Consider the following 13,683-nt stretch of genomic DNA (forward strand, 5'->3'; position numbering starts at 1 on the left):
AAAAAAGTTGAGGTTTATCAAAGAGCATGTTCTTTAAAAACTCTAGGTAACAATGCATATCATAATATCACATCAATTTAAAATAAATTTGAAGGTCTCCAGATTGGTAACTATTGCCAGGGGTTTCAAGGGTTGGACTTGAAGGACAGCTGATTTTAGATCCAATTTCACTCTACTTGTATACATGTCACATTCCGTATGACAGAGAGAACCAGAGACAACACAGCCCCATTGGTTGATAATTCCCCAATCTCCCCACTAGTCTGACTCAATATATACACATGGCTAGAGTTCTTTGAGGTTTATCAGAGTTGGGTGGTTCCAGATAAAAATGACTGAAGAAAAACTATAAAAACTGTCTTGCTAAAAGGAAGTTCAAATAGCATGATATATTGCTGATTTAAGAAAACTAATAGCAGTCAGGAAATAGAAATGGCACCAAACAAATGGTGGCATCAACAGTGGCACCCTAGATTCAGAATTTTAGAATGAGAGGGACTTTAAAAAATAAGTCAAAGATGTAAAAAGAGATGAATACAATATTTTTTTTCTTTTCATTTTTGGAGGATACTCCTAAGTATTTCATTTTTCTGCATAAGATTTCTCTAAGGTTTTTCTCACAAGGAAATATTTACTCCTCTAAAGAGAGTCATTATGGAGTATTTTGTAATTAATTATATCCTAATTTAGCTTAATAACTTTAAGTTTGAGCTTAATTTTCTACTAACAAATCTCAAATATTAGTAGATTTTTTTTTTTATTGCTTAAAGTATTACAAAGGGTATTACATATGTGTCCATTTTATCCCCCCGCCCTAGACAGTCCCCTAGCCTCCCCTATCCCCCAATGTTCATATGTTTAATAATCATTGATTAGAAATAACACAAAAGCTTAATTTTCCATTGTATTCTTTTTCTTCCACAAGCTTATAGAAGTACGCCACCTAGAGTAAGTTTTTTGATTTTTAAAGTATAAAAACTAGTGGGCTAGTTTAATGTTATTTTAATTACAAAAAGTAGTCATATTTTAATAAAAATCAATCTAATATAATTGTGGATTTTTTTCATATACTTTATTTTTATATGCTACTTTCTTAATATTGCTGTATATGTGATAGAATTTTTTGTTTATAGTTCCAGAATTAACAATTTACAAAACAAGTTCAAGAATTATGATTTTTAAAACCTGATTTCAGTGACACTAGAACTGATTTTAATATGTTATTACCAACTAAAATAATTATAGAAATATTTGAGAGATATAAATAATGAGCTTTGTATGCATACATAAACATGCATGCAGCAAACAATCTTGATCTGTTCAATGAATTTTAAAAATATAATTGCAAAAGACATAGCCATTGAGTATGGTTTTTAAAAAATCTTCACCTGAAGACATACTTTTATTGATTTTAGAAGGAAAGAGAGAGGAACATCAATGTGAGAGTGAAACATCAATCTGTTGCCACCTGCAACCTAGGCATGTGCCCTGACCAGGAATCAAACCCACAACCTTTTGGTGTAAGGTTTCAAGCTCTAACCAAATGAGGCACACTGGCCAGGGCTGAGTAAGCTTTGATGCTAGAGATCTGAACATGCAAATAGTTAAAGTTTTTCAAATGCTAATGAAAAGAACCTTTTGTTTGGCATCTTATAGTTTTTCAGTTGTACATGAAATATGCTTTTTTAGGGGCGGGAAATCCGAAAGAACAGTTTTAAAATTTATCCAGAGACCAATATTAAAGAGAAAACACTATGTAAGAATTATAGGCTTCCTTAACTAGGCGGTGTTAAAAAGCATTGACATTTTCTTTTTTTTCTGATTGATTGCAATATAATTGACATATAATATTGTGTAAGTTTAAGTCAGGTTTCCAGTGTGGTGTTTGATACACATATATGGCAAAATGTATACCACAGTAGGGTCTATTGACTCATCTTTTACCTCATATAGTTACCATTTTGTTGTTATGAGAACATTTAATATTTACTCTCATAGCAATTTTGAAGGATATAATACAGTGGTGTTAACTATAGTTGCCATGCTGTACTTCTAGGACCTTCCAGTTTATTAAACTTATGGTTGAAAATGTGTGCCCTTTGACCAACATCTCACGATTTCCTCTAACCCAGAGCCCCTGGTAACCATCAATCTACCCTCTATTTCTCTGATTTTGACATTTTTTGATTCTATATATAAGTGAGATTATAGAGTATTTTTCTGTGTCTGATTTATTTCAATAACATAATGCCCTCAAGATTCATCCAGGTTCTCATAAATGGCAGGGTTTCCTTTATTTTCATGGCTGATTTATATTTTTTATTTATACACCACACTTTCTTTATCCAATCATCTGTCGATGGGCGCTTAGGTTGTTTCCATGTCTTGTTTATTATGAATACTGCCACAATGAACGTGGGAGTGCAGATATCTCTTCAAGATAATAATTTCATTTCCTTTAAATATACACCCAGAAGTGGGATTGCTGGATCATGTGGTAGTTCTATTTTTCATGTTGAGGAATCTCTGTACTGTTTCCCATGGTAGTCCTACCAGCAGTGTACAAGGGTTCCTATTTCACCACACCCTCTCTAGCAGTTGTTATGTCTGGTCTTTTTGTGATAGTCATTCTAATACATGTAAGATGGTATCTCATTGTGATTTTGGCATTTTCCTGACGATGTTATGTTAAGCACCTTTTTATATACTTGGTGGGCCATTTGTATGTCTTCTTTGTAAAAATGTCTATTCAAGTACTTTGCCCATTTTTTAAAAATTTTTTAAATAACTTTGCCCATTTTTAATATAGCTCTGATGTTGGGTACATATATAGTTATAATTGTTATAGCCTCTCGATGAATTGACCCCTTTATCATTACATAATGACCTTCATGATCTCTTGTTAAAGTCTATTTTGTCTGATATATAAGTATAGCTACCCGTGCTCTCTTGGTTTCCATTTGCATGACATACCTTTTTCTATCCATTCACTGTGAGCCTGTGTGTGTCCTTAAAGTTGAAGTAGATCTTTTGGGCATCATATAATTAGGTCTTGTTGTTGTTTTTTCTTGTGTGTTTTTCCCCCACTCATTCAGCCACTCTATGCCATTGGATTGGATAATCTAGTCCATCTATATTGAAATAAGTTATTGATGGACTTACATTGTTTTCTGGCTCTTTTGTACTTCCTTTGTTCCTTTCTTCCTTTCTCATTGTCGTCCTTTGTGAGTTGATGATTTTCCATAGTGATATACTTAGATTCCCTTCCTTTTATCTTGTCTTTAGATTTTTTGTTTTGTGTTTATCTTAAGGCTGACATAAAACATCTTGTAGGTATAACAGTCTATTTTAAACCAATAACTAAACTTTGTTCATGTATGAAAACTACCCTTTTACTCCTCTAATGCTACATTTTAGGTTTTTGATATCACAATTTATATCTTTTTATATTATGTATCCATTAACAAGTTGTTATAACTATAATTCTGTTTAATACTTCCCCCCCTGTAGCCTGGAGTTAAATGGTAAAGAAATCATCATATTACACTATTAGAATTTGCTGAATCTGACTGTATACTTAACCTTTGGCAATATATTATACATTCTTATGTCTTTTTTTTTTTCAGATTAACCTTTTTATTTTATTTATTTTATTTTTTAAAATTCTTTATTGTTTAAAGTATTACATATAGTATTACATATGTCTCTTTTTTCCCCCATTGAGCTCTCCCCTGCCACCCCCACCCCCTACATTCTTGTATGTTTTAAATTTATGTTACTAATTAGTGTCCCTTTGTTACAGCTTGAAGACCTTTCAGCTTATCTAATAAGGCAAGACTAGTGGTGATGAACTCCCTCAGATTTTGTTTGTTGGGAAAGTATTTATCTCTCCTTCACTTCTGAAGGACAACTTTGCCAGGTAAAATATTTTTGTTGGCAGTTTTTTCCTTTTAGCACTTTGAATATATCAGCCCATTCTCTCCTGGTCTGCAGATAAATCCACTCATAGCCTTATGGGGATTCTGTTGTATGAGAAATATTTTTCTTCTCGCTGCTATTAAAATTCTCCCTTCATCTTTGATTTGAGACAATTTTATTATAATGCATGTTGTAGAATATTGCTTTGGATAGAAATTGTGGAGTGAGCTATTAGCTTCCTGATTTTGGATCTTTAAATCTGTCTCCAGGTTTGTAAAGTTCTCAGACATTATTTCTTATTGAAGTTTTCTATCCCTTTTTTGTTTGTTTATTTGCTTGTTTTCTCCCCCTGGAACTTTAGTGATGCATAGTTTTTTCTCTTAACAGTGTCCCGTACGCTTTCCTCATTTCTGTTCATTTTTGTTTGTTTGTTTCTCTGACCTGGTAGTTTCAAGTGATATATTTTTGAGCTCACTGTTTCTTCTGCTTGGTTGGTGCCGTCTGCTGTTGAAGCTCTTACTGACTTCTTCAATGCATTCATTGTATTCTTCAGTTCTAAAATTTCCTTTTGGTTCTTCTTCTGTGTATTCTTTCTCTTTGTTGAACATTTTGCTCTTGTATTGTTTTCCTGTATTGTCATTGATTGTTTATCTGTTCTCTTGTAGCTCTCTGAATATCTTTAGAACAATTATTTTCAATTCTTTATTGGGCAATTTCTGGATTTCCATTGTTTGGTATCAGAAACTGGAAATTTACTGTGTTCCTTTGATAATGTCATGTTTCCCTGATTCTTTGTGATTCTCAATACCTTTGCATAGGTGTCTGCACATTTGAAGAAGCAGTCACCTCTTCCAAAGTTTATGGACTGGCTTTAGTAAGGAAAGACCTTCCACTGTGTGGGGGTACACAGTGCAGTATGTTGTAAGCTCGGGTCTAGTGGTTCCGAGTACCAGTGTGGGTGTGTATGGCGGTTCTGGGTCCTGGCGGTGGGGCATGGTGTCTGTGACTCAGGCTGCTGGAGTCCATAACATTGGCAGCTATTGGTCCTTGATGAGCACTGTGGGGGCTTTTCCGTGGACACCAGGGTTGTTGGTTCCTCAATGTCATCTCCAGGTCCAGTGGCTAGGGACTAGGGAAGGCAGTGTTGGTGACTGAAGCCGCTGGTGTGTACACCGGGACTGTGGGATCCGGCTGCTGGTGCTATGTTGTGACAGGTGCTGATCTCAGAAACACACAGAGTGGTGGGGGTAGGCCAGACATCAAGGGTTGGTGCCAAGTGTGGGTGCACTGGCTACTGCAGGGTCTCTGGCTGTCAGTGTGCAGTCCTGTGGCTGCAGAGTCTTGCCATGGGTGTGCACAAGGCAGGGAGTTTGGTGACAGCAGTGGGGCTGGAGGTGTGCAAGTACAAAGCTGAAGGAGCTAGCCTGGAGTGTGTGCACAGTGGTGGGTCAGCCATGGAAATCTAGGCTGGCATCTTACACTCATGCAGCTGCAGAAGCCAGGGCAGGATGTTCGTGCAGATCCCAAGCTCTGATAAGGAGGGAAGGAGAGGTGTGCAGAGAGTGATTCTGGCATCTGGAGTCGGTATAATTAAAAAATAACAAAACCTGTAGGGTGAAAACCAGTGACATCTGCAGGGGTTCTGTTACAGCTGTACTAGTTTCCTCAGTGGCTAGAACCGCTAGGGTCCTCTGCAGAGGGACCACTCTGGGAACCGTACTCATTTCTGCTGTGCAGTTGCTACTGCTAGTCCCTTCCCTTCTTCTTTGTCCCCAGCCTTCTCTATATGTCTCAGCCTTGCTGGTCTCTGGGTAGGGTGAAACTGATGTGGATTCTCTGTGCAGGGTCCTGAAAGGCTGGGGAAGCTGATCACTCACCCTGCTTTCCCTTTCCCAACAAGGGAACCTCTTTCTAGCTGGGGAGTTCCCTCTTGGCACTGAGCAGTGCCATCCTGGGGGTGGGATGATGCACACAAAATGAAACTGTTCTTCCTTTTCTTTTTGTGCAGTTATTCTCAGGTGTTTCGTTTTTGTTTGTTTGTTTTTTGCTTGTTTCACAGTGTTGCAAAAGTTTCTTACATGGACTCCAGATTCCCCCAGAGCTGTTTTTGTTGATGGATAGCTGTCTAATTGTTGATTTCTGTGGGGAAACAGAGGTTGGGGTTTCCTACTCCACCATCTTGGTGATGTCACTCCTTAGCATTGATATTTCATAATGATTGTGATGGCGAAAGAGTTCATAAATTCATTGCAACATATTTTGGACTTAAAACCAAAGCTGAAGACGTCTTGAGCCTCTATCTCATCTCTGCCCTAAAAGATCCTTTTCTAGGTTTTGCATCTGTTGCTATGTAATGTTTGGAATTTTTGCTTTGGGAAGGTAAGAACTTAGAGCAATTGTGAGCAAATGATGTTTCTTGTAACATCCCACAAGGATCAGTTTTTTTGTTTTGCGTTTAACGAAATACTGCTTTGATTTATTAGTGTCCTTTATAAGTGATTCCTACAAACTAGGGGAAAAGTTCCTGCGGAGTAGAGGTCTTGTCTTCAATTTCGTTCCACTGCAGCATCTAATATATTTTGTTTCCATAGTGGATGCTTATAAATATTTGTTGTTTTCACATTTTGTGCTCAGGCCCACTGATGCTGGGGAAGAGGGTCACTCAGTTGGTAAATCTTAAACACCCAAATTAGCTTATCAGACTATGAATTTTGTTAGCAAAGTTTGAAAACGGTTTGTGGTTTTTGTTATTTTATTGAGTATGGCAAACTTTATTTAAGGCATAGCAAGGTCTCCTTGATCACAGTTATGTATTGCAGAAGTTCAGAATGAAAGATTTATAAAATTTCTCAGTTCACTAAGAATATGAACTAGACAGAAAAATTAGCCATTGAGTAATAGTAAATGTCAGTGTTTTTAAATTAACTTATTTTTTAGTTATAAGGAATGCATGAATTTTATTTATAATAGAGCTTTAAGATTTAAATATGCTGCTCAGAATATCTTCCCGTTGCTATGGGGAGTTCTGTTATTCATCAATGTAAGGTTTCCTACTTGGCAGCATTATGTATTTATGATGGCATCTGTGTTTGCTGGTTGTTGCGTTTGCAGTGGAACTTGTACTTCAGCCAGTTGAAGAGGGAGGGGAAAAGAAAGCAAATTAAACTTGACTTCTTGGCAGGGAAGCAGTAGCTTCTTGTTTCTTGGACCCATATATTCCAAGAACACCAAATACAACTGCAGTTGTGTGCCATAGTTACTCTACCTGTCAGTGACCATTTTTGCATTTAATAACTTTGCATCATAATATAAAAACCCCAAAGTTAAAAACTAAATATAATGTCTTGTCGATTGACATTAGCCTCTGTAGAATCAAGCTTTATATATTGATTGATTTTAGTCAAAGGAAAATCATCATTATCAATAATATCATTGTATAAACTTTTGTTTACTAAAAACAAGTGAAAATTTAAATGAACTTTTAAGAGAGAATAATAGAATAGAAAATAAAAGTAAACTCAATATCTGAGATTTTTTTAAAAGAAAAAACAACTTTCAGTATATGTTTTAGAGTCCGTGCACATTAAACTCAAGCCAATATTCTAAACCCATCTATATCTACCACATAAACTTGGGATATTTTATGTTCTTGAAGGTTATCTGCAAATATACAAAGAAGTACCTTATTTACATTAAGAATATAGAAGCACCTTCTTAATAGTGATTCTTAATATAAAGAACCAACAATTAACTCCTTAATGTGAACATATTAAATTATATTTATTGTAATTTATAGATTTGTAGATTAGATTTATTATAATTTATGTATTTTATTTTATTTTATTTTATTTTGTGAATACTGGCTGTCTATGAGGCAAAGTTGAATTAAATATCTACTAAGTTAACTTAGAACTTCGTGTAAAACCCAGCTATGTTACACAATTATATTTATGGGTTTTGGAACCTTATTATAAGTGGATACTCTGGTTGTGTCAGTATTTATAAAACAGAAGGCAATATGGAATCTAATTATTATTTAATTAGATTAAATAATTATAAAATCTAATTATTTTTTAATTGGCTTGTGAGTTTACTAATTAATTAATTAATTTTATTGAATATATTGGGGTGATATTGGTTGATAAAACATACTGATTTCAAATGTACAACTCAATAAAACATTATCTGCATATGGCATCTGTGCTCACCACCCAAAGTCAAGTCTCTTTCTGTCCCCATTTATTCCCCCTTTGCCCACTTCCATCTGCCCCTACCCCCCTTTCCCTCTAGCTATTACCATGTTGTTCATGTCTGTATGTCAAAAAAATGCATATTTATTTTTTGCTTGATCCCTTCACCTTTTTTAACTCAGGCTCCCAATCACCCTCTCCTCTGACAGCTGTCAGTCTTTTCTCTGTACCTATGCTTCTGTTTTATGTTGTTTGTAAACTTATTTTGATTAGATTCCATGTAAGTGAGATCATATGGTGTTTGTCTTTTTCTGACTGGCTTACTTCACTTAGCATAGTAATTTCTAGATCCATCCATGTTGTTACAAAGATAAAATTTTCTTCTCCTTCTCCTTCTCCCTCTCCCTCTTCCTCTCCCTCTCCCTCTCCCTCTCCCTCTCCCTCTCCCTCTCCCTCTCCCTCTCCTTCCCCCCTCCCCTCCCCTCCCCTTCCCCCTCTCCCATCTCTCCCCCTCCCCCTCTTCCTTCTCCCTTTTTTTTTTTTGGCCGAGTAGTATTCCATAGAGTAAATGTACCATAGCATTTTTATCCAGTCATCTACTTATGGGTGCTTGGGCTGTTTCCAGATCTTGACTATTGTAAATAACACTGCAATGAACATAGGGGTGCATATACTCTTTCAAATTATTGTTTCAGGTTTCTTAGATATATTCTCAGAAGTGGGATTGCTGGCTCAATAGGTAATTTCACTTTTAATTTTTTGAGGAAACTCCATACTGCTTTCCACAGTGGCTGCACCAGTCTGCATTCCCACCAACAGTGCATGAGGGTTACCTTTTCTTTATATCCTTGCCAGCACTTGTTTGTTGATTTATTGATGATATCCATTCTGACAGGTGTGACATTAAAATAAAGCCAAATTGGATATAATTACCTCTATAGTTTATTTTGTTAGTATTATCTGTTGAGGTACAAAAAACAAAGGATGCATTTTTAATAAATTTTCATCAGACAGATTGAACTAATGGATCAAGAGGAGATCATTTTGAGGAAAATTAGCATATTTATTGTGTTTGTATTCATCACTATTATGTATTTCAACCTTTTCTTGTGTTATCTTTCTTTAAGCAATGACTGGTTGTTGGTATAAATTAGGTAATAAGAGATCCAAATCAGACGATTTAAAACTAAGTAATGATTAGTACCTTCCTGCTGACTAGCAGGGCTCGGGTGAGTTTTAAAAGGACAGCGACTGTATCTGGAGCACCTTCCTCTGATTTCTGATGGTCACCGCACATTCTTACAGCACTGGTACTCCCAGCCTTTCCAAGTGTTCCATTTTAGGTGGATAGCTACACATGATTTTTATTAACATTTTAAGAAGTAGATACTAAACAGATACCATTGTTAACTTGAACATCATGATCTCTTCATAAAACCTTGTGGACCCTTGAGAATTACTATTTGGGAAATGCCAAATAGGAACTGATGTAGGCATAGGATTCCATTCAATTCTTAAGAAAAAGAGAGAATAGGAGAGCAAAAAGTTAGGGACTGAATTTAAGGCTTATTAAAATTTGGGGGGTGGAAGAAGAAAAATATAGTAAAGGATAGAGAACTAAGGAAATGTAACAGAGAGCAATCACCATGGAATGAATGAATGATATTACATACTTTATCTCATTGCATACGTACACTAATTTAAATGAGAAAGTTGCAACGCAGAGAGATAAATAATTTGCCCACAGTCACTTAGTAAGTGGTGGAGCAATGATGAGTGACAGTAAGATCTGAAATAAAGCTCATGCTTCTCCTCAGCATTCCTTCTCTTTAATATCCAGAGGTGCCAGAAAGAATCAGAAGAGGCTGACATAATAAAAGTTAAAGGAAGAGTTGCAACAAGAAAGTGTTCTGCATTACATGTGGCAGGGCCTTGATGTGCCACTTCTAGCATCCAGAAGAAGCAAAGCCATATTCTGTGGCGTTAAGGAGACATATTTGTCTCTTTCACAGATGACTTGTGCTTTATGCTGTTAGTGTTGTGTCTTTTATTCATTTTTTTTTCCTGGTATCCCTAAGGGTTAGGGATAGTACAGATTTTTGCTTACAGTAAGCACCAGACTGAGATCTTACAAGTACATTGACTACCTCAATCATATAATGTTTTCTAGGAAGTAAACAAGGGCTAGCTAGCACATGAATTTATTATAATTTTTTTGACATTGAGTTTGAAAGTTACCTATAAGAAAGATAAATACCATATGATCTCACTAACATGTGGAATCTAATGAACAAAATAAACTGATGAACAAAATGGAACTAGAAGCATGGATACATGGAACAGTATCCAGTGCCCAAGGAGAGGAGGGGGGGTGACTGAATACAGAAGGTGAAGGGATTAGCTAGAGAACATATATGCATACCCTATGGCCACGGACAATAGTTTGGTGAAGGCCAAGGGTGGGGGAGGCGGGGATGGATGGAGATTGGCAAAGGGCGGTGGGGGAGAACACCTCCAATAATGCCAACATTAAAAGTTCTTAAGAGAATAAATTCTAAATGTATTTTTATTAAAGAATTAATTTTTTTAGAGGGGTTTTAGGTTTATAACAAAATTAAGAGGAAGGTACATAGGTCCCTGCCCTTACACTCTCACCAGAATGGTACATTTATTATCACCCGAAGTCCATAGTTTACCTTAGGGTTCATTGTTGGTGTTGCATTATAGTTTTGTTGGACAAAATATATGACATATATCCATTGTTATAACGTTATATAGATATTTCCTTTGTCGTAAACATCCTCTGTTCTTTGCTTGTTTATCACCTCCCCCCGCTACCTAGCAACCACTGATCTTTTGTCTCCGTAGTTTTTTCTTTTCTAGAATGTATTTTCTTTTAAATTGTAGCTACATGGAGTTATGAGGTTTTATATTAGTCATATCTGTAATTCCATCTATCTTCCAAACTGGAATCATAAATAAAACTTTGATAAAAATTTAAAAATTGTTTATAAGAATAAATGTTTGTTAACATAACCATATAAAAATACACATGGAAAAATAGTGCCCTCAAGTGTGATTGAAAATACAGTTGTTAAAGAAACAAATTTTAAAAAAGCAAAAAAACAAAACAAAAACGAAAATGTAGTTAAGATTCTGGCCATTAGATTCTGTTCTTGTTGGTGATTAAAATAAAAAATACTTTTATTAATTTTACTTACAGAACTTAGAAAGGGTATAAGTGTTATTTAACATTTCTCTTTTGTAACAGGTAACACAGTTTTTTATTTAGAGATTTTTTATCATAACATAACAGCATCTTCTTTGTATAGAATTTCATATTAACTAGAGAAAATAAAGAAGCTCAGTTCAGGTATATAGAAGTTTTGCTATGTAAAAAAATCTCACACTTAGTTTTTTATGACATATGGAAATGCTCTTTCAGAAAAGTTAAAACATTTTGAAAAACTAATTTAGTAACATGAATATATATATACTGAAAAGCAATCAGTGTTTTCTACTTTGGTATTGCCACTTAGCCAGATTTGGTAGAAAGGTAATTCATAGAAATTCTGTTTGTGCACATTAAAATATAACTTGATTTAGAATATTGTCAAATAGAAGAGTCTAGAAATATGAATAAAAGAAAAAGACTACGAGTTTGTGGCATAAATGTAAATGATGACCTATTACAAGATTAATAAGCAGCTTCATTAAAGTTTCATTTAATTGTAGGTTTTGATGCAACACTTAAAACATTGCTGTGGCTCAACTAAGTTATTCAATCGGGTAACATGGAAATGAATAAGATTATGAGCCTTGTAACAAAGCCCTGAAATGAAATATCGCTTGGAAAATAGCAAGATGGTTATGTGCCAGGGGAGGGGAAAATATTAGAAGCACAAATGTTCCATCAGAGCCTTGTTTTTGAAAAGGAATAAAAGGAGTAAGTATATTACCATTTAAATGTTATTTTGTACTTATTAGACCTTCATTTCTAACGAACAAATGACAAAAGAGGATCAGGATTTTTGTAGAGTGAGTAGGAGCTATTGATCCCTTTCATTTGAAGTATGTCTTCTCTTGATTCTTTAATCTAGGACTGTTTCTTTTTGCAATAAAAGTTCAGGTAAAGGGCTTAAGCAACACACACACACAAACAAACAAAAACACATAAAAAACCCCAGCAAACTCATACACATGGACAACAGTATGGTGATCACCAGAGACAAAAGCAGGGTGTGGGGAGGTAGAAGGGAGTAAAGGGGTGATAAATGGCAATGGAAGGAGACTTGACTTGGGGTGCTGAACACACAATACAATATATAGATTATGTATTATAGAATTGCACACCTGAAACCTGTATAATTTTATTAATCAATGTCACCCCAATAAATCCAATTAAAATAAAAAGGTCAGGTAGACAAATCTAAAGCAATTAATCACATCAAAGGGGATCTGGAACAGATAAATGTCTTTTAGAACCTGAATTATATATTTAAAAATACAATCTTCTACTTTCACATAGACCAAAAAGCTTCATATTTTCCTTTTAAAAGTAGAAGACAGAAAGCTTTTGTAGTTTCGGACTGCAGACTAAACAGTAAAAACCTCAAATCATGGTCAGCCTTACTTCCCAATATGGCTAAAATACGTTGCTCTATAACAGAAGGTATATTGCCTATAGAAAATATTCTATACCACAAAGCACTACTTTTAAAATAATTTAAATTCCAAAAGAACAAAGTCGTTAGTATTATAAGAATTCAACGTTCCTAAAATTCTTTGAACCTGAGTTAAGAGGTAGAATCTGATTTATTTATACTTTTTGTGAAAGATGACTTCTTAGCTTACCATGTGTTTGATTAGTCCCCTCTTCCTAAAACTCCAAACATAGCTCTGATTTGCTATGGCGTTTGCTGAATTTTTAGGACTATTCTGTTTCCCTTTAATCAAATGAAGATCTATTACAAATCCAGTTTCTTCTTTGACTTGAGGCAGTAACTAGCTCCTGCATCTTTAAGCCTGAGCCCCATTCTCCTGCCATTTGCTTTGTTGGCAGTTTTGCAACTCAGTATGCTTTAGTTAGAAGGATATTTAACATTGTGGCTGATTTGGACGGCTTGAAATAAGATAGTCAGCTGGTGGGAGCCAATTCAGGCCACACATATTTAAGACTTAAATGCTGAATCTGTATGGGGCATGTAACTGTTCTGGAAATTGCCAAACAGGAGTCACACAACCTAAGTGCGGCAGACTGGGTGTGGTCTAAAATGGCCGAGCTTTCCAAATTTCCTGGCTTTCCCCCTCTGTCTGGATTATACCAAATCAATTTCCTTCGGTGTTGAAGCATCTAGCTAGCTCTTTTGGTTTATTTTATTTTTTTAAACTAAGAGAAAAACTGATTTTGGGGGAAAACGCTATGGCTCAACCATAAGTTTGTGTTAAGGATAAAGCTCAGTGGCAATAAAATACCCAAGTCTGTGTTTGTGTGGATCTAAGGTGAGCAAAACAACAGGATCAAATTATGTTGGGAAAGTAGAAAAATAGGAATATGCTGAATGTATCCATCTTT

Source organism: Myotis myotis, unplaced genomic scaffold, assembly GCF_014108235.1.
Source record: "Myotis myotis isolate mMyoMyo1 unplaced genomic scaffold, mMyoMyo1.p scaffold_m19_p_16, whole genome shotgun sequence".
Classification (NCBI taxonomy): Eukaryota; Metazoa; Chordata; class Mammalia; order Chiroptera; family Vespertilionidae; genus Myotis; species Myotis myotis.